The sequence below is a fragment of the Dendrobates tinctorius genome, unplaced genomic scaffold (assembly GCF_039654945.1).
Source record: "Dendrobates tinctorius isolate UK_male_01 unplaced genomic scaffold, ASM3965494v1 ptg000008l, whole genome shotgun sequence".
Lineage (NCBI taxonomy): Eukaryota > Metazoa > Chordata > Amphibia > Anura > Dendrobatidae > Dendrobates > Dendrobates tinctorius.
The window spans coordinates 46101730-46129565 of NW_027361676.1; the positions used below are offsets into that span (position 1 = coordinate 46101730).

The 27836-nt window shown below is 46.8% G+C and overlaps 1 protein-coding gene across 1 annotated transcript in view; it reads left to right on the top strand.

The window, feature by feature from the left end:
* GALNTL6 (polypeptide N-acetylgalactosaminyltransferase like 6) overlaps positions 1–27836 on the top strand; it is a 3047192-nt gene that overhangs the window by 1040401 nt on the left and 1978955 nt on the right. The window lies entirely within an intron of this gene.

Here is a 27836-nt window from a genome sequence, read left to right on the forward strand (position 1 = left end):
GGAAAAACAAAAAATGGAACTGGTCTCAGAATATGGCAATACAAACTTTAAACATTTTTTTTTCTAAACATAAATATTTAAAATTATTGGTATTGCCTTACTTGAACTGACCTGGAAAATCATGATTCATTGTAGCTTTCACCACAGACAGTATGCTGCAAAAATAAACCTCAAAAGCCATGGCAGAATTAATTATTTTTTCAAATTTCACCATACTTGGAAAGTTTTTCACATTTTCAGAACATCGAATGGTAAAAGTAATGACATAATTAAAAATTACACCTTGTCCCACAGAAAACAAGCTACTATTGTACCATTGTCCCCACTTCTAAGTATATATGATACAATACTATTATCATTTTAGGCACTGATATCTAAGCAGATACAATTGGAGCAGTCGGGTAGATTTTCCTTTTTCCTTATCCTTCATTTACATGTTTTTTTCCTCATGTCCACAGTGTTATCGCTATTTGCTTTTTTATGAAACAAAATGATTTGAATGAAGTTTCTCTGTTGATTTAAATTGTTACAATTGTGATGTATTAATTCTGGTTCAAATGTTGTACACTGTGTGACACAACAGAGTCCGGTTGTCACAGTGACATTGCCTCCCTCTAAGAGGTGAAGTCATGCTTGGAGGCAGAAAGGGGCCACCAGGCCAGGTAACAGATTAAATCACAATTCCTGCTGCAGGTCAGAAAAGGGAGATGCCTTATACAGTATATTCTGGCCAGCAGAGGGGGTTAGTGAGTCAGCCAGAAGTCAGCTGAAGGAGTTGTCATGGAAACGAGAGTAGCTGTGAGCAAATGACAAGACAGTTAAATGTGAGGTGAAAAGATCTTTCTGGAAGATCTTGTCAGTTCAAGACGGGGAGCTGATTTGTGAGGAGCTGATGAGGGGGAGCTGATCTGTGAAGAGGGAAAGGACATGAGCAGAGACAGAAAGGCTTTGGGAAGCTAAAAACTGTGTATAGCAGACCCCAGAGTGAAGCGCTAATAGAGAGAAAGAGGACGCCAGAGTCCTTGGTGGTCAGGAGCTGTATGTCCTGATTGCTGAATCTGAAAGTGCAGGGGACTGTAAGTTCCTGTGTGAGATTGAACACCTGAGGGCGCGGCAGCAGATAAGGAGCCCGGGGCTGACGGTGAAAAGGACGGTACCCATGGAATAGGCTCATGCTGACAGCCGTACAGGTTAGTGAAATCATCACGCAATTGAGGGTCGCAGCTTAGTTATAAAGAGCAGAGACCGCACACAAAGCGCAGAAGGAAGGTCCTAAACCTCACCTGGCAGGGTGGATCCCCTGAATGCCTCCAGGTGAGCCGGACTCATTGCATCACCTGTGTGTGGTACTCCGGATTGCAGCCAATTGCCTGTAAAAGGTAAAGAAACTGCACCTCTCTGTGTCCTTCTCTCATTTCTCTGAACCCCAACGTTCATAGCCATCTTAACTATTAATCAAACATCTTTGCCCTGGGACTATTGCTCTACCTGTGGAGAGATATTTTCACCTCAGCTGCGACACACCAACAGTCTCAGGGGAACAACACCGCAGAGCTGGTCGCCTCTGACCAGAATACCACTGGTGGCATCACGTATTTAATCATCTATAAACTTTATCTTCATTTTTACCACATCTAACAACGTCACCAACAACTTTCCCTCTTTTTCCCCCCTAATTTATTATTTAATTGATGCCCCAGGGCCATGGACCGGGTAACCGCCGCCGTGACACCATCCCCCATTGAAATCGACGGGCCCAGTACCGAGTACCCCACGGCCCTGCCTGCGCTCACACGCCTGGGCACTCCAACTGGCATCACGAACAGGATTTAGCGAGCCTAGCAAAGTTGGGTAAAGGAGCCTGGCAAAGCTGGGTACTGTGTGCCATAGATTTTATTAAATTGAGTGCTAAAGACTTTAATGAGCTTTCAAATAACCACCATAACTGCATCACACAGTGCGTGCCAGCAGAGAGGGGTGTGCCAGTGAAGCTGGAGCTGCGCTCTATTGTGAGCAAGGGGAAAACAGGAAGAAAATGCCCCACACGTGAAGATTCAGCGGTGGCTGCAGCCGCAGCCTCCATAATGCCGCTATCAATGCCATATATACCAGGAGCAGCCTGGTTACCACAGTACTCAAGGGAGTCCCACATCCTGAGTGATTTTAAAGAAAGACTATGTAGTATGTTCAAAGTGTACCCCCTGTCAGAAAGCCAAAAAGTCAGTATCCTTATTGGCCAGTTAACTGGTGCGGCCCAGAGGGAAGTAAAGTCCTGGCCGGACACTGATAAAAGAAATGTCAAACAAATCTTAGCCAGACTGAAATACAGTTTTGATACCCGCACTGCAACAGAGACAAAAATGAGATTCTTTGGGTGCAAGCAGAGAGTGCAGGACAGTGTATGGGACTATGCCCTTAATCTTCAGGAGGCACTACGGGCCGTAAAGCAGGTTGACCCTGAGAGTGTGCAAGATGAAGATAGATTACTAACGGAGCAGTTTATAGAGGGACTCCAGTCTAACAATCAAAGGACACAGCTGCGCATAATGGCCCTACAAAATCCTGATTTGGACTTTGCACACTTCAAGGATAGAGCCATATGGATGCTACGTGAACCAAACGCTAGCAGCACAGAGCCCTCTAAGCATCCTGCAATTACATACCAGCAGGAGGCAGCATACTTTCCAAAGACCTCTATTGAGACAGACAAGCCATCCCAAGATGATGACTTTGCTGCAGACTTACGTCTCCAAGTCAAGGAACTAACCAAAAGTGTGGCTGCACTCACAAAAACCCTGCAAGTGACTCCAAAGAAGAAGATCCAGCTGGCCTCCAGTCCAGATGATGTCCCGTGGTGACAGCAGAAGAGGATCCCACCAACCAGAGGGAAGGACAGCGTCGCCGCTGCAACAAGGTGGGACACCTAGCAAGATTCTGTCATTTAAACAAGCAACCCCTGGGGCAAAGGGCCAACCCTCAGGAGTAAGACGACCAGGCCCACCAAATTGGCGAGACAAGTACGTAGGAGGACGACCAGTCCTGCCTGTCATGATTGATGGTTTTCCAATGAACGCTTTACTGGACACCGGCTCCCAGGTGACAACGATGCCATATGTTCTTTTTAAGCTGTACTGGGCAGATTCAGACATTACTCATAGCCCAGATAAAGACCTTGCCATTTTTGCCAGCAATGGTCAGCACTTGCCTCAGATGGGGTATAAAGAGATGAACATCAAGATTGGCCGAGTAGAATTGCAGTCGCAAAGTTTGATTATAGTAGATATTGACAAACGAGAATGCCATCCTATGATCACTTTAAGCACTAATGTAATTAAAAATTGTCTTGGAGAAATTATTGCTTTGTTACAATAGGTAGCCGAGACCGCCAGCTCCAGTCAGCAACGGGTTCTGCAAAAGGCGATCAGAGCCCTGATGCAGAGACAACAGGTAGAGCTGTCTGGTGGAGAAGTCGGCAGTGTCAGAGTAAGTGATCCTTTCTCCATTGCAGCACCTCCCAGAAGCGAGATGTTAATTTGGTGTCGGGCAGCAATAGCGCACATAAAGAAAAAATTCCCAAAAATTCAAAAACACACATTTGAAAGGTAGACTCGCCAAGACCCTGACTAATGCACTAGCAGGATGCAGTAGACCTCTATTGATGAAGGCTGGGGCAGCACAGGTGCATTCCACTGATGAAAACCGCCAGTAACTCAAAGTGGTCTGGCTGCCTAGTGGAAAAAAAAATGCACACAAATAGGGCTTGCATAGGACATGGTCTTGGTGAGTCTACCTTTCAAATGTGTTGGGCAGCAATAGGCCTCTGGGGTCAAGATTACCAAGCCCTGGTAGAACCTATGTACTCTGATAGTAAGCCCACTCTCCTGACAGCCAGAGGGGTAGTTGATGTCCGCAAGGGGAGAGTACCAATATGCATCTTAAATTGTGGGGAGAGAGAGGTCCATTTACCCCGGTATGCCACCCTTGCTAAGCTGTTCACTGTCAGTAACAATGCAATAGAGGCACTAGAAACCTTGCTTCCGTCTGACAAGGTGGAAGAGAATGGCTCTGAAGGGCAGCAGGAGGATTGGTGTCAGCAGCTACACATAGGCACTGACTCCACCCCTTTGCACCAAAAACATGGGGCTTACTGGGTCTGTTGTGAATTCTGGTTACTGCTGAAGGTGGTGGAGCTGGTCAGGTTGACAGACGGGTGGCAAGTTCTCTTTCTGGGCTCCCTTTGGTGGTTACTGGAGGTAATGGAGCTGATCTGATTAACAGAGGCTTGCCACCTGATAATGAGGATAACGATTGGAGATCTGGGGTTTCAGACTGGATTTAAGACAGCCAACTCCCTCTATCCCTTCTGGTGATCTGTTCCTGCCTCTTGAGGTCTTAATTTCCAGCTCAGTCCCTGCATGCTCAGCTAAGTTTTCTTTTGCTATTCTGCTTACATTTGATCTGGTTTTGTCTATTTCAGTTTACACGTAGGCACTGACTCCACCCATTCGCACCAAAAGCATGGGCTTAACAGGTGGCTTGAGAATTTGAACGGGTCTTCAGCAAGCATGCTCTAGACTTTGGGCAGGCAAAAGGGGTTCAACATCATATCCCCACTAGAGATCATCCACCCATTAAAGAGAGACATCGGCCTGTACCCCCAGCACACTATCAATGTGCCAAGAGTGTGTGACGGGAGATGAAGGAGGCTGGGGTAGTCAGAGATAGTTGTAGCCCCTGGGCAGCTCCATTAGTCCTCGTTAAGAAGAAAGATGGTACTATGAGAATGTGTGCAGACTACAGGCGGATTAACAGCATTACACATAAAGAAGCTTACCCATTACCTAGAATTGAGGAATCACTAGCTGCACTGAGAACTGCTAACTATTTCTCTACCTTAGATCTCACCATTGAGTATTGGCAGGTTCCTGTGGCAGAGGCAGACAAAGAGAAGACAGCGTAAATTGCAACACCAATGGGCCTCTGCAAGATTAACTACATGCCTTTCGGGCTCAGCAATGCGCCAGAAACTGTTACGTGGGGCTTAGGGCAAAGAAGGCTGAAATACCCGGGGCCCCTGCGGAGTCCCTCCAACTAGGGAAAACCCTGTCTGACCCTCAACTCAGGGTTTTTGCTAATGGTGCAAATGCCTGAGCCTCCAACCTTTCCTTATCTCCTGCTCAGCCCTAAGCTGAACCCTCCACCCTCCACCCAGTGAGTCGTCAAACCACCAAAGCCTACACAGTAATGACAGACAGGGAGAACTTAAACCGCATACACACAGGACAATACCGTAATGTGAACAGGGCAAAACAAAACACAAATATAGGAAGGTGAAAAGGTAACAACGGATCATACGCCACCAGCTACGAATTTCTCTCTCCAACACCTCCTCTCCAGACCGGAACCACTTGGCATAAAACACAAGCTATAATCGGCGACGCCCATAGGCCAGCATGACTATTTAAAGACCGTGGGCGTGACCAAACATCCCACCTGATTTCCAGCTAGATTAACCTTCAATAACCTGAGTAAAATCAAACCGGCGCCACTGAGGCTATAGTGGACGGAGATGGAACTACCGCTGCCTGCCGGACGCTGTGGTGTGAATAGCGTCCAACATGACAGTATCCTTCTACGAGGGACCCCAGGGCCCTCAAGACTCATAGGACCCGGCTTGTCCGGATGACGGCGGTGAAGCGAACTGACCAGCCGATCCGCATGTATGTCCGTGGCTGGTACCCAAGACCTCTCCTCCGGACCATACCCCCGCCAGTGTACCAAATACTGAAGAGTACGGCGCAGTACTCGAGGCTCCACCACCTTGGAGACTTCAAACTCTAAATCGCCATCCACCATGACTGGAGGTGGCATCGGCGTTGTGTCCACAGAGCCTACCACCTTTTTCAATAAAGCCCTGTGAAACACGTTGTGTATCTTGTATACCGCAGGAAGTTCCAACCGATAAGCAACCGGGTTAATGATGGCAGCAATCTTAAAAGGGCCAATAAACCTTGGACCCAATTTCAATGATGGAATTTTGAGTTTTATGTTTTTAGTAGCTAACCACACCCAATCACCCACACACAGGTCCGGACCTGGCACGCGTTTAGCGTCAGCCACTCGTTTGTACCTTGCACTCATGCTCAGCAATCGCTGTTTCACACTCCTCCAGACCGATGATAGTTGAACTCCTAGCTGGTCCTCCTCCGGGACGCTCCCAGAGCCACCCTGACGCAAGGTACAAAATTGAGGATGGTGCCTGTAAACACAAAAGAACGGAGACTCTCCCGATGATTCTTGGCGGTGATTATTTAACGCGAACTCGGCCAAGGGAAGGAATGTCGACCACTCCTCTTGGTTGTCAGACACAAAACATCGCAAATACTGCTCCAGATTTTGGTTCATGCGCTCAGTTTGACCATTTGACTGCGGATGAAACGCCGACGAATGAGACAACTTGATCCCCAATCGTGAGCAAAAAGCTTTCCAAAACTTCACCACAAACTGGGTACCCCTATCAGACACTATGTCCGATGGAACTCCGTGTAGTCTGACCACCTCCTGCACAAAAACCTGAGCCAACGTCTTCGCATTGGGCAAGGAAGGCAACGACACAAAATGCGCCATCTTCGAAAATCGATCAACCACCACCAGGATGACCGTGTTCCCCGCCGAGGCAGGCAAGTCCATGATAAAGTCCATGGAGATTTCTGTCCATTGCCTACTAGGCACCCCCAGAGGCTGTAGAGTGCCAGCAGGATGGGATTTGGGCGACTTGGCCCTGGCGCACGTGATGCAAGCTGCCACGTTCGAGACCACATCCTGCCGGATCTTTGGCCACCAGAAGCGGTGCGATACCAGCTCCAAGGTGCCCCTAACCCCTGGATGACCGGCCAGGACAGAGTCGTGGTGTTCCCCCAACACCTTAAGACGAAGATGAAGGGGTACGAATGACTTGTTAGCGGGAAGTCCTGGCGGTACCTCCTCCTGGGCCTCGCCAATCTCCGCCTCTACCTCAGTCGTGAGAGCCGAAACCACTACACCTTCCTGGAGGATGGGCACCGGATCTTCCCGAGGTTCTCCCCCCGGAAAACACCTGGACAAGGCATCCGCCTTGGTGCTTTTAGCCCCAGGACGGTAAGTCACCAGAAAGTTAAATAGAGTAAAAAACAATGCCCAGCGAGCCTGCCTGGGAGACAGACGCTTGACCGACTCCAGATAGAGCAGGATTTTATGGTCGGTGATGACTGTGACCTGGTGGACCGCCCCCTCCAAGAAGTGTCGCCATTCCTCAAAAGCCAATTTGATGGCCAACAACTCCCTGTTGCCGATATCGTAATTCCGTTCGGCAGGCGACAGCTTCTTGAAGAAGTAGGCGCATGGACGCATATTGCTCAAGGACGAGCCCTGTGACAGTACTGCCTCCACTCCCACCTCAGACACATCGACCTCCACAGTAAAAGGTTTAGATACGTCCGGTTGCACCAGAATGGGGGCTGAAGCAAAACGGTTTTTCAGAAGCTCAAATGCACGCACCGCCACCTCAGACCAGATAGCGAGATTGGTACCTTTTCTCGTCATGTCCGTGAGCGGTTTGGCTATAGTAGAAAAATTCTTAATAAACTTCCTATAATAGTTGGCAAACCCAAGGAACCGCTGGAGCGCTTTTAGATTATCAGGCCGTTCCCATCGCAGCACCGCTTGCACCTTCGCGGCGTCCATTTTAAACCCTGCGGCGGACACAATATATCCCAAAAAAGGCAACTCCTGAACAAAAAATACGCATTTTTCAAGCTTAGCATAGAGCTTATTCTCACGGAGCAACTGTAACACTTGCCTGACATGCTGTAAATGAGTGCACAATCACAAATTTCCCCAGCACATGAGCGAATACATCATTTATGAAATGTTGGAAAACAGCAGGCGCGGTTGTCAACCCAAATGGCATAACTAGGCTTTCAAAATGACCCTCAGGGGTATTAAACGCCGTCTTCCACTCATCCCCCTGACGGACCCTTATGAGGTTGTACGCGCCCCTGAGGTCGAGTTTGGAAAACCACTTCACACCAGCCACCTGGTTGAACAAATCCGGGATCAGAGGCATCGGGTAGGGATCACGGACCGTAATCTGGTTTAACTCCCGGAAATCCAGACACGGGCGTAACCCCCCATCTTTCTTCTTAATGAAGAAAAACCCCACTGCTACAGGCGAGGATGAAGGCCGGATGTGCCCTTTACTTAGACTCTCCGCGATGTAGTCTTTTAGAGCTTGTCTCTCCGGACCAGAAATACTAAACATCCTAGCCTTTGGCAATGTGGCCCCGGGTTTTAACCTAATCACACAGTCATAGGTTCGATGTGGAGGTAGTTCTGAGCAACCCCTCTCAGAGAATACGTCCGCAAAATCCAGCAATGCCTCCGGAAGGCTGGACTTCACGGCGGACACACATGTGGCCAAGCAAGTTTCCTGGCAGAAACCACTCCACTGGACTATGTCCTGGGTTCTCCAGTCAATCACAGAGTTGTGCTTGGACAACCATGGGAAACTGTTGTGAGTTCATTTTCCCCTTCACTACTGAGGCCCGAGGAACTCCCTCTTCTGGTAAAGAAAGGCAGTGAGCCTGATTATCAAACACCTGAGCCTAATGATGATGACTGGCTGAGTGGAGTTACTGACTGGATATAAGGCTGCCAATGCCCTTCTGCCCTGCGGGTGATTTCTCTGTGGGATCCTTGGAGACCAGTCTGAATTCCTGCTCTTCTAAAGCTAAGTTTTCTGCTCGGCTTTTTGGATTTGTGCTTTGACTTTGTTTTGCTTTGTTTTTCTGGATTTCTGCCATTCTCTGCTGGGGTGAGCTGAATTCCTTTAGCTCTGTCTTCTGAAAATACCTGAGTGCCTGATTTAGTTTTTGAAGCCTAGCTGCTTCAGGGTCTTTTTCCATATCAGCTTGTTGGCTTATGTCTTTGATAGGGTTTTGGCAGATTGCAGACAGCAACCTTCCTTTCCTGTTCTGTTTAGTTAGCTTGGGCCCCATCGTTTGCTCAGCCTATCTTTCTATCTGTGTGAGTGTTTTTTCATCTTGCTTCACCGTCATTATATGTTGGGGGCTGCCTTTTACTTTGGGGTCTGCTCTGGGGCAGTTTAGATTTCCTTTTCTGTCTTTAGGCTATTTAGCTCTCCGGCTGTGATCGAGGCGTCTAGGGCACCGTAGGAACCCCCCACGGCTACTGCTAGTTGTGTTGATAGGTTCAGGGGTCTGCAATCTGATAGTTGCCAACTTCTCTGGTTTTCTGGACGTAGCTTCTATTTTTGTGTCTGCCTCCTACGGTGACTCAATCATAACAGGAAACCCAGGACCATTTGTGCTGGGAGATTATTGAGTACCCTACATGTAACCCACTCAGAATGTGGAGTTTAACCTCAGCTACAAACTCAGTAATCTCCCCCTGTGGGAGGGGAGCGGCATTAATGGTAACCACGCGAATAGGATGAGGGAGTTTTTCGATCTTAAAACCGGCCGTGCGTGCAAACTCCTCATCCATGACATTGGTGGTGGAACCGCTATCCACAAACACTGATATTGGTAGCTCTCTGCCTGCAATAATAACCCTGGCAGGGAGCACACATTGAGATACCATCATGGAGGATATGCATACGCTCAGTTGGGCCTCCTCCATACCCTCTGAGCTTACCAGTTTTCCGCCGGTGCGACTTTCTTAGGTAGCACAGGACAAGCATTTACATAATGATCTCTTTTACCACAGTAAAAACATGATCCTTGCTTCCTGAACCCAGGAACGCGACGCTTAACATGTGATACCCCAGCGATTTGCATAGGTTCTGTGGGCTCACCTGCAGCAACCACACTTGCACCCCTGCTTTCCCCCAGGGGCAGAGTCTCCTGCGCCCCCTGACGCAAACGGCGATCAATACGAATAACCAAACTCATGGCAGACTCTAACGATGCAGGAGTCTCATACATCAGGAGGGCCTGTTTAACTCTTCCTGAAACCCCATGAATAAACTGACTCCGCAGCGCTGGGTCGTTCCACTGTGTGTCTACTGCCCAACGGCGAAATTCTGAACAATAGTCTTCCGCCATACATTCCCCCTGACGGAGAGCGCGGATTTTAGATTCTGCTAGAGCCAATCTGTCGGGATCATCATAAATGAGCCCGAGTGCTGAAAAAACATTCTCAACCGAATGAAACGTAGCAGAGTCAGCTGGTAAGGAAAACGCCCATGCTTGGGGGTCCCCACTCAGTAAGGATAACACCAGACCCACCCGCTGAGCCTCATTACCTGAGGAGACAGGGCGCATGCGAAAGTATAACTTGCAGGCCTCCCGAAAGATGACAAATTTGCTGCATTCCCCAGCAAATTGTTCAGGCAGCGGAATCTTCGGCTCTGCACCTGCACCTGCAGAAGCCACTTGCACATTAGCTACAACCAGGCCCTGCTGCTGAACTGCCCCCTTCAACTCGGTGACCTGTAAGGACAGTGCCGCCAACTGGCGGTTTATGGAAGTCATGGAATCCATGGACTACCAAAATATTGTGGGCCGATTATAATGTTACGCGGGGCTTAGGTCAAAGAAGGCTGAAATACCCGGGGCCCCTGCGGAGTCCCTCCAACTAGGGAAAACCCTGTCTGACCCTCAACCCAGGGTTTTTGCTAATGGTGCAAATGCCTGAGCCTCCAACCTTTCCTTATCTCCTGCTCAGCCCTAAGCTGAACCCTCCACCCTCCACCCAGTGAGTCGTCAAACCACCAAAGCCCACACAGTAATGACAGATGGAGAACTTAAACCGCACCGCGCCGCATACACACAGGACAATACCGTAATGTGAACAGGGCAAAACAAAACACAAATATAGGAAGGCGAAAAGGTAACAACGGATCATACGCCACCAGCTACGAATTTCTCTCTCCAACACCTCCTCTCCAGACCGGAACCACTTGGCATAAAACACAAGCTATAATCGGCGACGCCCATAGGCCAGCATGACTATTTAAAGACCGTGGGCGTGACCAAACATCCCACCTGATTTCCAGCTAGATTAACCCCCAATAACCTGAGTAAAATCAAGCCGGCGCCACTGAGGCTAAAGTGGACGGAGATGGAACTACCGCTGCCTGTCGGGCGCTGTGGTGTGAATAGCGTCCGACATGACAGAAACACTTCAGCGGTTAATGGAATGCTGCCTTGGACATAAAAACTTTGAAACCGTTCAGCTGTACCTGGACGACATCATCGTCTTCTCTAAAACCTACAAAGACCATTTGAAGCACCAAGCCGAGGTATTCGAAGCCCTGTCAAACTTTTGCTTGAAAGTAAAGCCGTCCAAATGTCAGCTTTTGAAACCCAAGGTGCAGTACCTAGGCCATATGGTGAGTGCGGAAAGTGTGGCACCCGATCCTGACAAAGTCACCGTTATCCGGGACTGGAAAAGACCCAGCACTATTCATGAAGTGAGGCAATTTCTTGGGTTAGTAGACTACTACCGAAGATTTATCAAGGATTCCACCAAGATAGCAGCACCGCTGCAAGATCTTCTAGTGGGCCAATCCAAGAAGGCCAAGAACAATAGTCTTCCATTCAAGTGGAACAAAAGGATAGAATAGTCCTTCACAAAGTTGAAACTGGCCCTCACGGGAGATGAGGTCCTGGCCTACCCTGACTATGACCAATCATTTGTACTTTACACTGACGCCAGCAACATGGGATTGGGAGCAGTGCTTTCACAAGTGCAGAAAGGCAGAGAGAGAGAGTGATTGCCTATGCCAGCAGGAAGCTTCGTCTCACTGAGAGGAAACCCGACAACTACAGTTCCTTTAAACTAGAGTTCCTCGCCATAGTCTGGGCAGTAACAGAATGCTTCAAGCACTACTTGGCTTCAGCAAAGTTCACCATCTACACGGACAATAATCCGCTAACCCCACCTTGAAACGGCAAAGCTTGGGGCACTTGAGCAGCGATGGATGGCCCAGCTGGGGCTCGGAAGGGAAGTAGTGACGCTTTGAAATGAAGACTTGATGGAATTGTCTGTGGACATCATGTTACGTTTGCAGAGCCCCTGATGTACCTAAACAGTGGAAACCCCCCTCAAATGACCCCATTTTGGAAACTAGATCACCCAAGGAACTAATCTAGATGTGAGGTGAGCACATGATGAGGTGATAAGGGGGGTGGTGATTTACTTTTTTTTTATTTTGATCACTATGAAAGTTTATTATAGTGATCAAAATAAATGATTCGATTCGGCGCACTGCGCATGTGCCCGCCATCTTCTAAGATGGCGGCGCCCATGACGCTGGACGGCGGGACACCGGGACGGATAGCGGGAGATCGGAGGCACAAAGGAGGGTGAGAGGGGGTGATCGGAGGGTGAGAGGGGATGATCGGAGGGCTGGGGGGGCGGAGGGAAGGCGGGGGGCAGATTATGACGGCGGCTGCCGATCGGTGCCGTCAGACAGTGGCGGCAGCCGATCGGTGCCGTCAGTCGGTGTGGGGGGGGTCAGGTCTCGGTGTCCAGCCATGTCCGATGCTATTTCAGCATCGGCCATGGCTGGATTGTAATATTTCACCAATTTTCATTGGTGAAATATTACAATCGCTCTGATTGGCAGTTTCACTTTTAACAGCCAATCAGAGCGATCGTAGGCACGTGGGGGCTAAGCCACACCCCCAGGTGTTAACTCTGAAGGGTCCTTTGTGTGCGGGTCGGGTGACCTTTCCGTGACCCCGGTCACCCGACCCGCAGGGGGGCAATCAATTCATGACGCCACATAGGCGTCATGGGTCGTATTGTCACGACTTTTCATGACGCCTATGTGGCGTCAAAGGTCGTGAAGGGGTTAAGAAAGACTGGGTCTCCTAATAAGCAGAACACTATGACTGTATGAACCACCCTGATGAGTCGTTTAATACAGCATGCAATTTAAAGCTGCTTTTCCAAACTGCTTATTTTAAAATGGACATGTCTAAAATGGTGTTTTTAAGTGCCACATCATTATGGAATTGGATTATTGCCCCAAACTTGTTAGTTAAAATAAATACATGAAAGGCAAAAACAGGAAGATTTATTTTTCCACTGTGCAAACATAAAATTGTAATCACCGCTGTGGTTTTTGAAGAGAAGAATCCATGAATGACATAATTGTGATATAAAAAGTAAATTATGTCAGCCTGCTTTATATATCCAATTTCAGCAGATCTTCCTGAAAGAAGTGATTGAGGAATCATGTCTACGGGATATTAGAAACTACTGCAGGGAAAAATGTTCAACAACCAAATTCCTGCCATCTGCATCATGTGAAAAATCTATAAAGACATGTCAATTTATTAGGATGCTGATGGGTTGCTCTTAAATAATTTTGACAAGAGAGCAGAAAAATCTCTACTTGTAGGCGAGATACCGGAATGAACTTAGCAATTCGAGCACTTTTAGAAAATAGAAAATATACATGATGTTCCTTAAGTAATAGATAATTAAATTACTTTTTCCACAAAACTTGGATGGAACAATAGTGATAATTTTGTTATTTATGTTAAATATTGTCACATTATAAAAAAGCAAAAAGCAGTAAAAGTGTAACTTTTTTCATTAAAATTCTAATGCAAACAAATGGGGTAAGAAAGCATAATAATGTTTCTCTATCATACACCACTAATTGAACAGAAGCCTCCTATTCATCCAAGAAAAACGTACTGAAAAGATAGAATTTCATTACAACTGTATCATGTTTATCACAGCTTTTCTTAATATTATTTTTTGAAATATCAAAGAAATTAATTTCACATTTACTTTGAATCAAATTTCATTAAATTCACAGTTCCTCACAAATTTGAATACTTTGAATTCAATCATTGAAGAAAATTGTTTAGCACCATTTCATGACTCAGAAAGTGGACCAATGACATCAGGCATAGCAGAGCAGACTTCTCCATAATGCCCAGCAGATATCCTATCACATGGTCTAGCACAGCCAATCAGGGGATCTATCAAAGATACTATTGTAGATGAGGGCTGGCCAAGCAGTACCATTTTAGGTATTTAACAAATAGGTCTAGGAAGGGGTGCACAACATCATTTGGTCCAAAGACCACATTGCATTCTGAACCAATCTTAAGGTGCTGTAATATTTTTCTAAAGGGGTAATTACATGAATGCATCATCAGAACCACAATCAGTGCATTAATAAATCACCTGAACCAAATTTTGAGTATTTAAGAAGAGTTTGATGATTTTCTGATCAGTTTCTGCTACAAAAATATCAGTGCAAACACATGTTAATTTAAACTGAGTTTTTCTGGAGCAGACACTCGCCAAATCCTCCTAATAATCTCTCATTTCTAAGTTGTTACACTGTTTAAGTTTTAACATAGCCATAAAACACATTAAGGATTGCTTCATGTGTATAAGATCAGAACCACTGTCAGCACATGAGTGCAGCACCAGAACTACCATCAGAGCATAAATGCAGAATGAGAATCACAATCATTATATCAATTTCAGCTCCAGAACTACAATCAATACATGAATGCAACACGAGAACCACCACCAGTACATGAATGCTGTAGTGCAGCGGTGTTCACACGGTGCAGTAATGAGGCAGTGACCCAGTAAAGTTTAAAGCAAATGTCTTTAAAGTCCAAAAGAACTTACATTTTAAAAGCAAACAGTATCTTCCTGATCGCAGCCGGGGCATCAGTACAGTCCATATCCGAGACCAGTTGCTGTCGGCGACTGCACCACCATGTCACGCTGAGGGGTGCCAGGTGTCTTGCTTCCCTTGGCTCTGTGTTCACTTCACACAGATGGATGTTGCAGAGCTACCTGCTGTGCAGCTTGCAAACCAACACTGACACACCCATCCTTTGCTGCAGGTTTTTTTTTAAATAAAATCTGTCTTAAAACTGCTTTGCCAAATAGCTTGTTCAAGATCAAACTTACTTTTATTCTGCACTGCAACCACAGCTATGTCTGTGACTGCAGTGCACTCCAGCGGCTCAATATACTTCTATGCGCATTCTGGGGGATACATACGACCCTCACATACAATTCCCCTCACTGCCTCACATATCCCCCCTCTCTTCAAACTTATGAGCTTGAATATTTGTCACAATACAGGGGGCCCATGACAGGGCATACGCAAATCCCTGTGACTTCCCCGCCCAATGTTCCACCGAAAAACTAAAATTTTGTAGGAACAGGAACCATCTGGTGACCCGAGCATTCTTCTCCTTCACATTACTCATTCAGATGAGGGGTGAATGGTTCGTTATCAAACAAAACTGGTGCCTGAGTAAATAGTAGCATAGGGACTCCAAGGATCACTTAATCGCCAAGCACTCCTTCTCCACTATGTTATAATTTTTCTCTACCGGGATCAGTTTCCTGCTCAAGTAGGTGACAGGATGTTCATCCTCATTCACCTCTTGTGACAGTACCTCTCTGGGGCCTACCTCTGAGGCATCTGTTTGCACAGTAAAGGTTTTCGTGAAGTTGGGGCTTATGAGAACCGGTTATCCACACAATGCCGACTTCAGGACTGGAATGCTTCCTCCACTTGTGGATCCCACCAGACCATAACTGACTTCTAACCCTTTAACAGATCAGATAGGGGTGATGATCTCAGAGCAAAATTGGGTAAAAACCAGCGGTAGTACTCAATGTTGCCAATGAATGTCCTCACCTGTTTTGTACTTAAAGGCTTGGGCCAGTTTTGGATGGTCTCATTCCTCTTTATTTAGGGTTGTATAACTCCGGGCCAATCACTAATCGTAAGGATCGGACTTCTGTGTGTCCTATCACACATTTCCTTGGGTTCACTGTTAACCTAGCATTTTTTAGAGAATTCAGCACTGCTTGTACCAGGGACAGGTGGGTATTCCAGTTGGTACTAAAGATGACAATGTCATGTAAATATGCAGAAACATATTTCTGGTGAGGCTTTAACACTAGGTCTATCAGCCTCTGGAATGTGTCTGGCACCCCTTGTAATCCAAAAGGCAAGACCACATAGTAATAGAGACCCTCTGGCATTATAAATGCGGTCTTTTCTTTTGCCAATTCTGTTGGTGGCACCTGGCAGTAACCTTTTGTGATACCGAGCATGGTGAAGTACTGGGCCTCTCCCAGTCTCTCAGCTAGCTCATCCACCCTGGGCATTGGATAGAGGTCAAACTTTGACTCCTCCTTAAATTTCCTGAAGTCAATACAGACCGTCATGACCTGTCTGGCTTCAGAATTAGCACAATGCTGCTAGTCCACTCACTCCGGGATTCCTTGATGACTCCTAACTGGAGCATTTGCTTTACTTTAGCTTCAATGACTTGCTTCCGGGCCTCTGGCACTCGGTAAGGTTTCATCCGTGCCCTTACCTGAGGTTCGGTGACAACGTCATGCCGGAACACCAAGATCCGACCTGGCAGTTCTGAGAATACGTCCGAAGTCAGTTGTACTAAAACCCAAGCCTCCCATTGCTGCTGTTTTGTAAGAGTGTCATTTATTTTAACATCACCGCTGGCCGTGTCTCTGGTTGGCGACAGAGGGTTTTCTAATGGTACAACCAGAGTTGCCTCCATAACCAAACATTCCTGTTCCTTAATTTCAGCAGGTTCACATGCTACATTTGTTTCGGTTTTCTCTTTCAGGACTGGCGCACTCTATAATTCGCTTCTCTCACATTTCCCCAAATCTCATATGGCCCTTGCCACTTGGCCATGAGTTTACTCTCTGCTGTGGGCACTAGTACCAACACCCTGTCCCCTTCTTTAAAGGACCTGACCGTGGCTCTTTTATTATACATGTGGCTGTGCGCTGTCTGAGCGTTCATTAGATGCTCTTTTACTATGGGCATGACTGCCAGAATCCAGTCCTGCATGCTTGCCTTGTGCTCGATTACAATCCAATGTGGAGTTGGCTCCTGTTATCACATCTCCTTGGCTATGTCCAGCAAGCCCTTAGGATGCCTGCTATGCAATAGCTCAAAAAGGGAGAAGCCCGTGGAAACCTATGATAACTTGCAGATAGCGAGCATCAGATAGAGCAATAACATGTCCCAATCCCTCCTGTGCATAGGGACCACTTTTTTTAGCATGAACTTAAGGGTCTTATTAAATCCCGTCGGTTTGTGGGTGGTACACTGATGTGCATATCTGTTTAATCTGGAGCAGCTTACATAGCTCCCTGGTCACCTTGGCTTTAAAGGAGTCTCCTGATCTTTAATGGTCTCCTTTTATAGCTTAAGGTGACAAAACATTGCAAACAGCTCGCAGGTGATTAGTTTTGCTGATGTGTGACAAAGTGGTGTCGCTTCTGGGTACCGCGTGGCATAGTCAACTATGACCAGAATATGTTGATGGCCACGGGGGGTTTTCACTATAGGCCCCAACAGATCCATTTCTATCTGTTCAAATGGTAACTCTATAATGGGTAAAAGCATCAATGCACTCTGGAAATTCGCAATGGGTGTGGTAAGTGGGCATTCTGGACATGACTCGCAATTCCTCTACACCTCAGCTTAAATCCCGGGCCAAAAGAACTGCTGCAGTATACGTTCTTTGGTTTTCTTTACTCCTAAGTGTCCTCCCAGCATGTGTGAGTGGGCCATCTCTGGCATGGCCCAACTGTATGACTGGGGAACCACAAACTGTTCTACCACTACATCTTGAATTTTATCAGCCCTATACAACAATTCTTGGTTGACAACCATGTGGGGAAAAGCCATGTCTGCACCCAGGTGCTGACCCACCCCATTTATTTGTACAACCATTTCTTATGTCCAGGCCAGGGTGGGATCCTGGAGCTAAACTGTCCCAAGCATGCCAGGGGACACTATCAGCTCTGGGATCTATGAAGTCTCCTCGACCTCTCCTTCCAATATCTCTAGGGGAACCTATCACGATTACACTCTGTCCCTAGGTTGGCGACCCCCACTGCAGGAATCCCTGACTTGGGATCTTTGGGTTCCGCACCCAAAATGCCATTTATCCTGGGAGGGTTAACTCTGTTCTCCCACAGGGACCAAAACAGGGGCACGTCTTTTCCCAATGCAGTCCCATAAGGAAGGGTCTTCTCCACTCCCATCACATGTTTAACCTCTCCACATGAAGCGGAAAAACAACCTCCACTGTCGGTTATTCTCAGAGGTCCTTACATATATATACAACCCCCACTTTACTGCGATTGGGGTTGTCCCCAGCAACTAGTGACCCAAGGATCAGAGTCACTAAGCTCCATGAGTCCAAGAGAGCCTCCATTTGGTACCCATTGACAAGTACCTGGCGCAGTTGGGGTTCGCTGCCTGTAGTGCCGGTAGCTGTGGTGCAGACTGGTTGGATGTACATTGAGACTCTGGGTGTAAATCCGCAGTCCATAGGTTCAGCCATTTAGGGGGCAAGTGGCAGCCACATGTTCAGGCCCTTGGCATCACCAGCATCTGATAGTGAAGGCACCATTAGTTTTGGAGACCATTTAAAGGGAATCTGGTCTCCTGACACTCTCACTCAGGAGAACCTCTCAGTATGAACTCGGGCTGTCCATCCCCAGCAGGGGAACTCGACGCTTTCCATTGCTACTGGGCTGGCAGGGCCCGGTGTGACAGTCGCAATGGGGCAGAGTCCCATATTAAGTCCTGAGTGGTGGTGTACCACTCGATCAGTCCAACCACTTGGTTCAGAGTGCCCGTGTCCCCTTGCCCCACCCAACGCTGTATGGCTCCTGACATAATCCTCACAGCCGGTCAACCACCACCTTCTCTACCATCAGAAAAGGGGTTAAGGTCTCAGGCTGAAGTCTTTTTTACCAGCTTTTTTTACCATCAGCAAGTTTTCCTGCTTTGCTGTGCATTCGAACATGGTGAGAAAAGCCTCCAAATCATCCTCAGAACTCATCTTCCTCCATACTGACTGTACTTTATACCAGGCCTCCGAACAGAATGTGATAGCTGGTGAGGACGTCTCTCGTAGGGCCACAATCTGTTGCAAGATCAGCTCATTGGTTTTCTGCTGTTGCTGATACAGCAGCTTCTGCTAGTGATTGTGCTGCTGCTGCAATTGGTGCTGCTTCTGCTGCCATTGCTGCTGCTCCTGCAGCTGCCTTTGAAACTGCATCTGCTGCTGGGTGAGGGCCTACTACTTAAGTATTTCCTCCATCTTGTTAGCAGGGTTTAGTTGTAGCATTGCAGGCCTAATCATTGACATACAGCCTGCTTTGGGGTATGCCTCCATTCACACTGCATTCTCCAACCAACAACTCACATATGAAAAGCCAACGGTATCCTCCGGATCGCAGCTGGGGCAACAAGACAGTTCAAATCCGAGACCGGTTGCCAAGGGCAACTGCACCACCGTGCCATGCTGTGGGGTGCAAGATGTCTTGCTTCCCTTGGCTCTGTGTTCACTTCATAAGCCGCATGTTGCAGATCCACCTGCTGTCCAGCTTGAAAACCAACATTGATACACCCAACCTTTGTTGCAGGTTTTTTTAAATGCGATCTGTGGCCATGGGTAACTTGTAAGACAAGGCTGGAGGGAGTTGAACTGACCCACTAACATCCTGTAGTTCACTCAAAAAATAAAAGCCCTTGCCGGGTTTTCCTAAATCTGCCTTGGGCAAATAGCTTGTCCAAGACCAAACTTACTTTTATTTTGCACTGCAACTACAGCTACGTCTGTGACTGCAATGCACTCCAGTGGCTCAACATGCTTCTATGCGCATTTAGGGGGATACTGCCTCACTGCCTCACAATGCAGAGAAAGAAACACCATCAATACATGAATGCAAAGCCAGAACCACCATCAGTACATGAATGTAGCATCAGAAACATCATCAGAATATGAATTCAGCGCAAGTTAGTAGTAGAGTCCTTCAAACTGACTTCCATCATGTACATGAATGCAGCATCAAGCTTAGTACAGTAATCAATTGTAGTGTAAGGTCAGCCACATATATGTTTGTAATCCATGGACCTACAATTCCCAGCATGTGATTACCAATTGTAAGGCGATGCCAGGAGTTGTCGTTGCCAGCTATCATCACATGGCAGACCATATAGTAACCACAGCACTGAGGAGACGTAGTCAGTATCACAAAAAAGCATTTATATCCAGGTACCTTATAAGTGATATCTTCTCTGATTGGAATCATTCCCATCCCTTTTGTCTCTTTGTATTACAGACATCATGATGAGTTCTCATGCTCAGAGCTTCTCTATCCAAAATTGCCTCTCCTCAGTGTTCAGCAGCACATTCCAACAGGATGCCCTTAAAAATAACGACATCATTATACTGCTAAATAAATAAAAATATCTCTCATGCTGTACTCCAGAATCAATAATTGCCCTTTGCTGTGCTTTCTACGCAAAATACCCCCCCACACTGCCCTTCTCTGAAATATCCTCCACATGCTTCCCCTTTCCAAAATATCCCTCCCACACTACCCCTCTATAAAATAACTCACCCAACACTGCCCTTCTCCAAAATATTACCCCACCCTGCCTATGTGTATAATATCCTTCCACATTGCACATCTGCAAAATATCGCCCACACAATATCTTTGTATAATATACCCCCAAATTGCCCCTCTCCAAAATATCCCCAACACTGCCCCTCTATGCAATATCTCCACTACATATCCCTCACACAACTCCTCTCCATAATGTACCCCCACATACTGCTCCTTTCCAAGAACCACTGTCCCTCGCTACGCTATATTCCTTTCACAATACTCCCTAATTGCTGAATAATGTCCCCCATAATGTCCCAAGTTGTCCTATAACGTCCACCACAATATCCCAAAATACCCATAATGTACAAAATTGACACATTTTTGCCCTCATAGTAACACAACCATTCCCAGGCCTCTCATCTAAAATAAAATGACAATTAATCTTCAGTTCCTTTTTGAACATTTACTAGTGCCCGATGTGTCCTCTCCCTGTGTCGCCCGATGCAAGCAGCAGTGTAATGACTACATCAGCAGGCTGCATTCATTAAAATCCTGTACTTGCGGAGGGGGCTGACAAGAGCTTTTCTGCCCCAGTCCCGATGCAACTCCATTTGAATATGGGAGGAAGGAGCCAGCGCACCTCAAGGAGCTCAATGAGCTGCACACCATCCTTTGGCGCAAAGGTTGTATGTTGTGCAGACCTGATCTAGGACGTCAGGGGACAAAACTCATCCCACAAAAGCATAGAAAAAAAATCTGGATTTGTGATATACTATTGCAATGCTAAAGCACCTTGAAACTGTGAGCGGTCATCTCAGTCTGTAAGTAACAATCAAAAGATTCAAATGATATGGGGAATTGTTCTACTTGCAAAGTTAGGGCCCCGTCACACATAGCGATGCACCAGCGATCCCGACAACGATATGACCTTGTCAGGATCGCTGGTGTGTTGCTACATGATCTCTGGTGAATAACACCAACAGGTCAAACTTACATGCATGGTATATCAGATATTACCTCTACCATATATAAGTATTGTGGATAGTAGCTGCCTATCACCAACAACATAAAGACCATACCAAGGCTCATCCTGGTGTGTGACACGGCCCCTGCTGCTGCTGCTAACATTTTGGTAATTAACTACTTATGTGTCTTGGCATTGTCCTGACTATGATTGTGGATCATGGGAGGCTGTGAGCAGCAAGGTGGGATTATTGTGGATGCAGTTATGGGGACTAAAGCCCCCGTTACACACTGCGATATCGCTAGCAATATCGCTGTAAAGTAACCGATTTTGTGACGTTGCAGCGATATTGCTAGCGATATCGTTACATGTGATACTTACCTCCGACCGGCTCCCCCGCTGGTTATCGCTGATCACGCGAGAAGCTCCTGGATCATTTCTCATCGGCCACTTCCTGCTGTGCTTCCTGTGGCGCCGAAGAGCGACGCGTGGACGCGGGCGGAAGGACGCAGGATCGCCACGTCTGACAGGTAAGTAGCGATCCCCGTCCCCAGCGATGTCGCTGGTGAGATCTGCCTGTGTGGCAGCTCACTAGCGACCACCTAGCGATGCACCAGCAATCCTGACCGCGTCATATCGCTAGTCAGGATCGCTGGTGCATCGCTAGGTGTAACGGTACCCTAATTGTGGTGGATACCCCAGTTGATTGCACGTCCATGATCTCCCATTAATGTCCATATGTACGATGTGCGAACTTTATCTACATGAATTAAAATTATTTCTTTTGATATAATTTTGATACACTGTTAGTATATATTACCTGGATGAGTACGTCCCTTTTGTATGTGCTTGTTTACCACCATTATATGTGTTTCTTTTCTATGCCTTTCCCCTAATTAAACCTGTCGATCGGATTTTACTAATTGTTCATGTAAATAAAATTATGCAATTATTCTAAAGGTAGTTATTGGCCTTGTGATCACCTTTTTTTTGGTATGGTCTTCATGATCTCTGGTGAGCTGCCAAACAGGCAGCTTCACCAGCGATCAGCACCAGTGACATGGAAGTAACAAGCGACGAACGTCGCTTAGTTACTCAATGTGTACCTTAGTTACCAGCGTGCTGGTGCAGGGAGCTGGTAACCAAGGTACACATTGGGTTTCTAAGCGGTGCACGGCACTTAGAAACCTGATGTGTACCTTGGTTACCAGCTCCCTGCAGCAGCGCACTGGTAACTAAGGTACACATCGGGTTTCTAAGTGCTGCGTGCCGCTTAGAAACCCTCTGTTTACCTTAGTAACCAGCTCCTGCTCGCTGATCGCTGGTCTCCTGCCTGTCACACGTAGCGATGCTTGCTGGCCAGCGGGAGACCAGCAATCAAAAAAAATGGCCATTCCAGGACATTCAGCGACAACCGGCAGGGGGGCCGGTCGCTGGTAAGTGTCACACACAGCGATCTCACTTGTGAGATCGCTGTTGCGTCACAAAACTTGTGACTCAGCAGCGATCTCGCTAGCGAGATCGCTGTGTGTGACTGGGGCTTTAGTGTGACTGAGAATTGACTGATCTTTGATATAGCAGCATTTTTTTTATTTTTCTCGCAATGCAACCATGTAGGCAGTTTATTACCCCTTTGTCCTACTTTTATTAAAAAAAAGCTGAACTCAAGACTTGAGTGCTTCCTGGATGTGCAAACCATCATTTTTTTATTATGAAAAAAAGTCTCTCCACAGCCATTTTCTGTTATAGAGCCTGCAGACTACCAAAAGCATTGTCTGGTAGCAACATTCAGAACTCCTACCCATGAGATGCCCATATGTATGACTCGCCACTACAGAGACCTGACCTTTCAGGTGCTATTAAGCCTCCTCTATATGCGGCATCACCTGTTCCAGGGCTGATCGCAGGACAAGCAGAATTTCCCTTTTAGCTGTAAGTCATCTTCTTGGAGTATATCCAGGGCCAAAACTCTCATCCTCAAGTGAAGTCAACTTCTCATCACACCTGTTTTTTTCCCTGGTTTTGCCCACCTTAGAATCAGTCATTTTGTGTTCAGATGTGGGGTAAATGGCCTTGCCCACCTTGCCTGATTTACCCCTTCCACTGCCCCTTCCATCACCACATATATAGCCAGCAACACAGCTTGTCATAAGAATTGTGTCCTCCATCTCCTCCACTCCCATGTTATCAAAGTACAAAAGTTGATTGTTTATCTCTACAAATAAATCAACTAGAAGTTGTTCCAGAAAGGCTTCCTTAGCTACCTGGTGCTGTTGGTTAGGAGATAAGGAAAAGAAAAGAAACAGGTGTCATTGTTGGAATTAAAATTATGCTATGTACAACATTAAGTGTTATGGTGGCGGAGGAGGTGTATTAAGAAAAAAAGTCTATAGAAGTAGTCTATTGTGCATTTTAAAGTGTATTTAGGATCATTACCCATTTGTAGAAGCTGTCCTTTGTTCAACTTCAGCTTTTTATAGATGGTGTTATGTTTGCATCAAGAATTTATTGAAATTTCATTAAATCTATTCTTCCCTTTATCTGTGAAATACTCCCCATGCCATTGACTGCAAGACAACCCCAAAGCATGTGGAGTGCCCCGCAGGGCCTTAGGTTACTCGGTACTGGGCTGGTCAGGCTCTAAGAAGGGGATGTCATGGTGGCAATGACCCAGTCCATGGCCCTTGGCGTCCAGTAATTACAGGAAAGTTGTGTGATGTGTAAGTGTGACGCCACCCGTGGTGTTCGGCGATGAGTGGCCGACGCTGAGGTTTTGGTCCTCTGGGGCTGATGGTGATGCAGCAAAGTTCATTCAGCTCCCCATGGGCAGAGCGGGGACCCAGGGCAAATATATTTGACTGATTATTCAGATGGTGGTGAATGTTGGGGTGCAGAGAAATAAGAGAAGGACACAGAGAGGTGCAGTTTTCTTTACCTTTTACTTGCAAGTGGTTGCAATCTGGGGTACCACATACAGCTGATGGATTGAGTCCGGCTCGCCTGGAGGCATTCAGGGGATCCACCCTGCCAGGTGGGGTTTGGGATCTTCCTTCTGCGCTTTGTTTTCGGGTCCCTGCTGCTTGTAACTAAGCTGCGACCCTCTCTTGTGTGATGGTTTCTAACCTGTATGGCTGACAGCGTGAGCCTATATCACGGGTATTGTCCTTTTCACTGTCAGTCCCGGGCTCTTGATCTGCTGCCATACCTTCAGGTGTTCAATGTCCCCAAGGAACTTGCAGTTCCCTGTACTTCCAGATTCGGCGGTCAGGGCATACAGCTCCTGTTCAGCCTTAGACTCTGGCGTTCCTTTTTCCTTTTTTATATCAGCGCTTTACTCTGGGGTCTCCTATACACAATTTTAGTTCCCCCCAGAGCCTATTGTCTCCGCTCCTGTCCTTTCCCTTTTCACAGATCAACTCCCTCTCCCCAACTGACTAACTGTTTTGTCATCAGTTCAAGCTGCTCCTGTTTCCATGACAACTCCCCTGTTCACTCTCTCAGCTGACTCCTTGCTGACTCACTAACCCCATCTGCTGGCCAGAATTTATAAGGAAGCTCCCCTTTCTGACCTGCAGCAGGAATTGTCATGTAAACTGTATGACCTGGCAAGGGGGCCCCCCTCCTGCCTCCAGGCATGACTTCACTCCTTAGAGGGAGGCAATGTCACTGTGACAACCGGACTCTGGGGTGTCACATTCCCCCCCAGTGAAGTTCAGTACTCCCGGACTGAGGAAACATAACAAGAATTGTTAACAACAACAATTAATGAAAATCTACAAAGTCTTAAAAAATGTAAAAATTATCAAAACCAGAAAATAAAAAGAAACAAAAACACAGTTACTGCAGCGACCAGTCCTTATGCTGCCATCCAGGAATTGTCTTGGTCCTTGTACCTGGGGTTTGGTTGGTGGGAACCACCTTAGCCCACTTTGTGTGCCATCCCTGGGCATGGCTACAGGGCACTCTGTAGATGGGCCTAGTTTTTCGGCCACGCTGGCGGCTTATTTTCAAGGCCAAGTTGGGGCAACTATTTACAAATTAAGTTCTGACCACACATAGTCCTGTGGCCCAACTGTCCTTTAGCTGGTTATTACGAATACTTAAAAAAGTTCATACAGTAAGTCTCTCATGCTTAACGGTTACAACTATACATTCTTATTAATTTATTCACATTATGTATTCTCTATAATGGACAGGGATCTGACCTCTGGTACTACGACTGGATCTACTCAGTATAGGTATCTCCGATGACCTGACCTGTTCTCTAATGTCTACTGCTAGTGCACTAGTCACTACTAGAGTTGAGCGACTTTGGTCGGATCGGGTTTCATGAAACAAAATTTGTTTCAGATGAAACTGGTCCGACTAGGGCAAAAAAAAGTCGGTATTTCGTCCGAAACCCGACCCCAATGCAAGTCAATGGGAAATAAAATTTGACATTGAGTGGATGACATTCATCCACTCAATGCCGACTTTTATTCCCCAATTACTTGCATTGGGGTCGGGTTTCGGACGAAACTCCGACTTTTTTTGCCCTAGTCGGACCAGTTTCATCTGAAACAAATTTTGTTTCATGAAACCCGATCCTACCAAAGTCGCTCAACTCTAGTCACTACACTATAAGTGGACTTGTGTAATATTGGTATTCTAGACTGCCTTCTCCTGACTCTTAGACTCACCATGAGATTGACAGATTCGCTGCTAGCAGGTGACAGATTTCCACATTCCACTGCAGATGTGGCATCTGTTACTGGAGCCATTTCGTTAAGAGTCTCTGCTTCATCTGGTGCAGTAAAGGTTAGGACTGGTACTACGATAGCCTGATTCACTTGTGTCCACTTTCGAGGAAATTCTCCAAGGATAGTATAGATCTTCTCTTCCACCTCTACTGTGTGCCGTGGTGTGTCTTGGACTTCCTCTTTGTCTTTCAATTGATCAGGGCACACCTTTAGATGATCTCTTGAGACTGCCTCTGAGGTTTCTCCTCCATCCTTGCTGATGAGGCATACCTTGGTGTTATTAATGTCTGAAGGTTTAACAGTGTATGGCTCTGCCTCCCACTGGTCATCTATTTTGTAAACTCGTCTCTTTCTTTTGAGTACTTGTTCTCCTGGTGTCAAGGGACCTGCAGGGGCGTGTTGATTGCAATTCCTTTCCTGCCTCTGTCTTGCCTGGGACAAACTTTTCTCCACACATTCTTGCACTTTGCGGTATTGTTGCTGCCGCACTGTATCCCAGTCTGCATCTGGTGATGTCGTCTCAGGTGTTAAGTCTCCCATGTCTAAATCAATGGGTAACTTGCCAGGTCTTGCCCTCATCAGGTAGTCCAGAGTGCAATTGGTGGCGTTTACCGGTAAATGATTATATAGATCTACCAGATCTGGCAACTTCTCTGGCCACTGGTTTCGTTCTTCCAGAGGTAAAGTCTTCAATAAGTCAATGACCACCTGGTTCATCTTCTCACACATGCAATTTGTCTGTGGATGATACGGCATCATCCTGATTTTCTTGCAACCGTACATGTTACAGAACTCCTGGAACACTTCTGTGTTATGAATGGGTCACCGAGGAGGATAACATGCCCAGGCTAAGCCACAGAAAGCCAGAGAGGTTGGTAACTAAGCGGATTGCAGACCCCTGATCCTGTCCACACAACTAGCAGTAGCCGTGAAGCGTACCTACGATGATCCTAGACCCCTCAGCACAGCCGGAGAGCTAACTAAGCCTAAAGCAAGAAAGGGGAAATCTAAACTGCCCCAGAGCAGACCTCAAAGGAATAGATAGCCCCCAAACATATATTGTCGGTGAGACAAGATGAAAATACAAACACAGGCAGAAAAATAGACTGAGCAAACGATGGTGCCCACACTGACTAGACAGGAAAGGAAAGGAAAGACACTATCTGCAATCACGCAAAAAACCCTGCAAAAAGTCCAACACGACTGATGCACAAAAGCACTGAAGTCGCACGACTTCACCCCCCACTACATCAGCACTCTGTTATATTCTGAAAGCAAAGCAAAAAGAGGCCAATCTAATATGGGACAAAATAAACAGGCACATGCAGTAATGTATGGGCAGTGATTCAGCACAGCCCCATCCGGAGCTATCTGACCTGCACAAAACTGAAATAGACAAAACCAGATCAAATGTGAAGAGAATAGCAAAAGAACACTTAGCTAAGCATGCAGGGACTGAGATGGAAACTAAGACCTCAGGAGGCAGGAAAAAATCACCAGCAGGGAAAGAGGGAGTCGGCTGTCTTAAATCCAGTCTGAAACCCCAGATCTCCAATTGTCGTCCTCATTATCAGGTGGCAAGCCTCTGTTAATCAGATCAGCTCCATTACCTCCAGTAACCACCAGAGGGAGCCCAGAAAGAGAACTCGCAACCCCTCCGTCATCCTGACCAGCT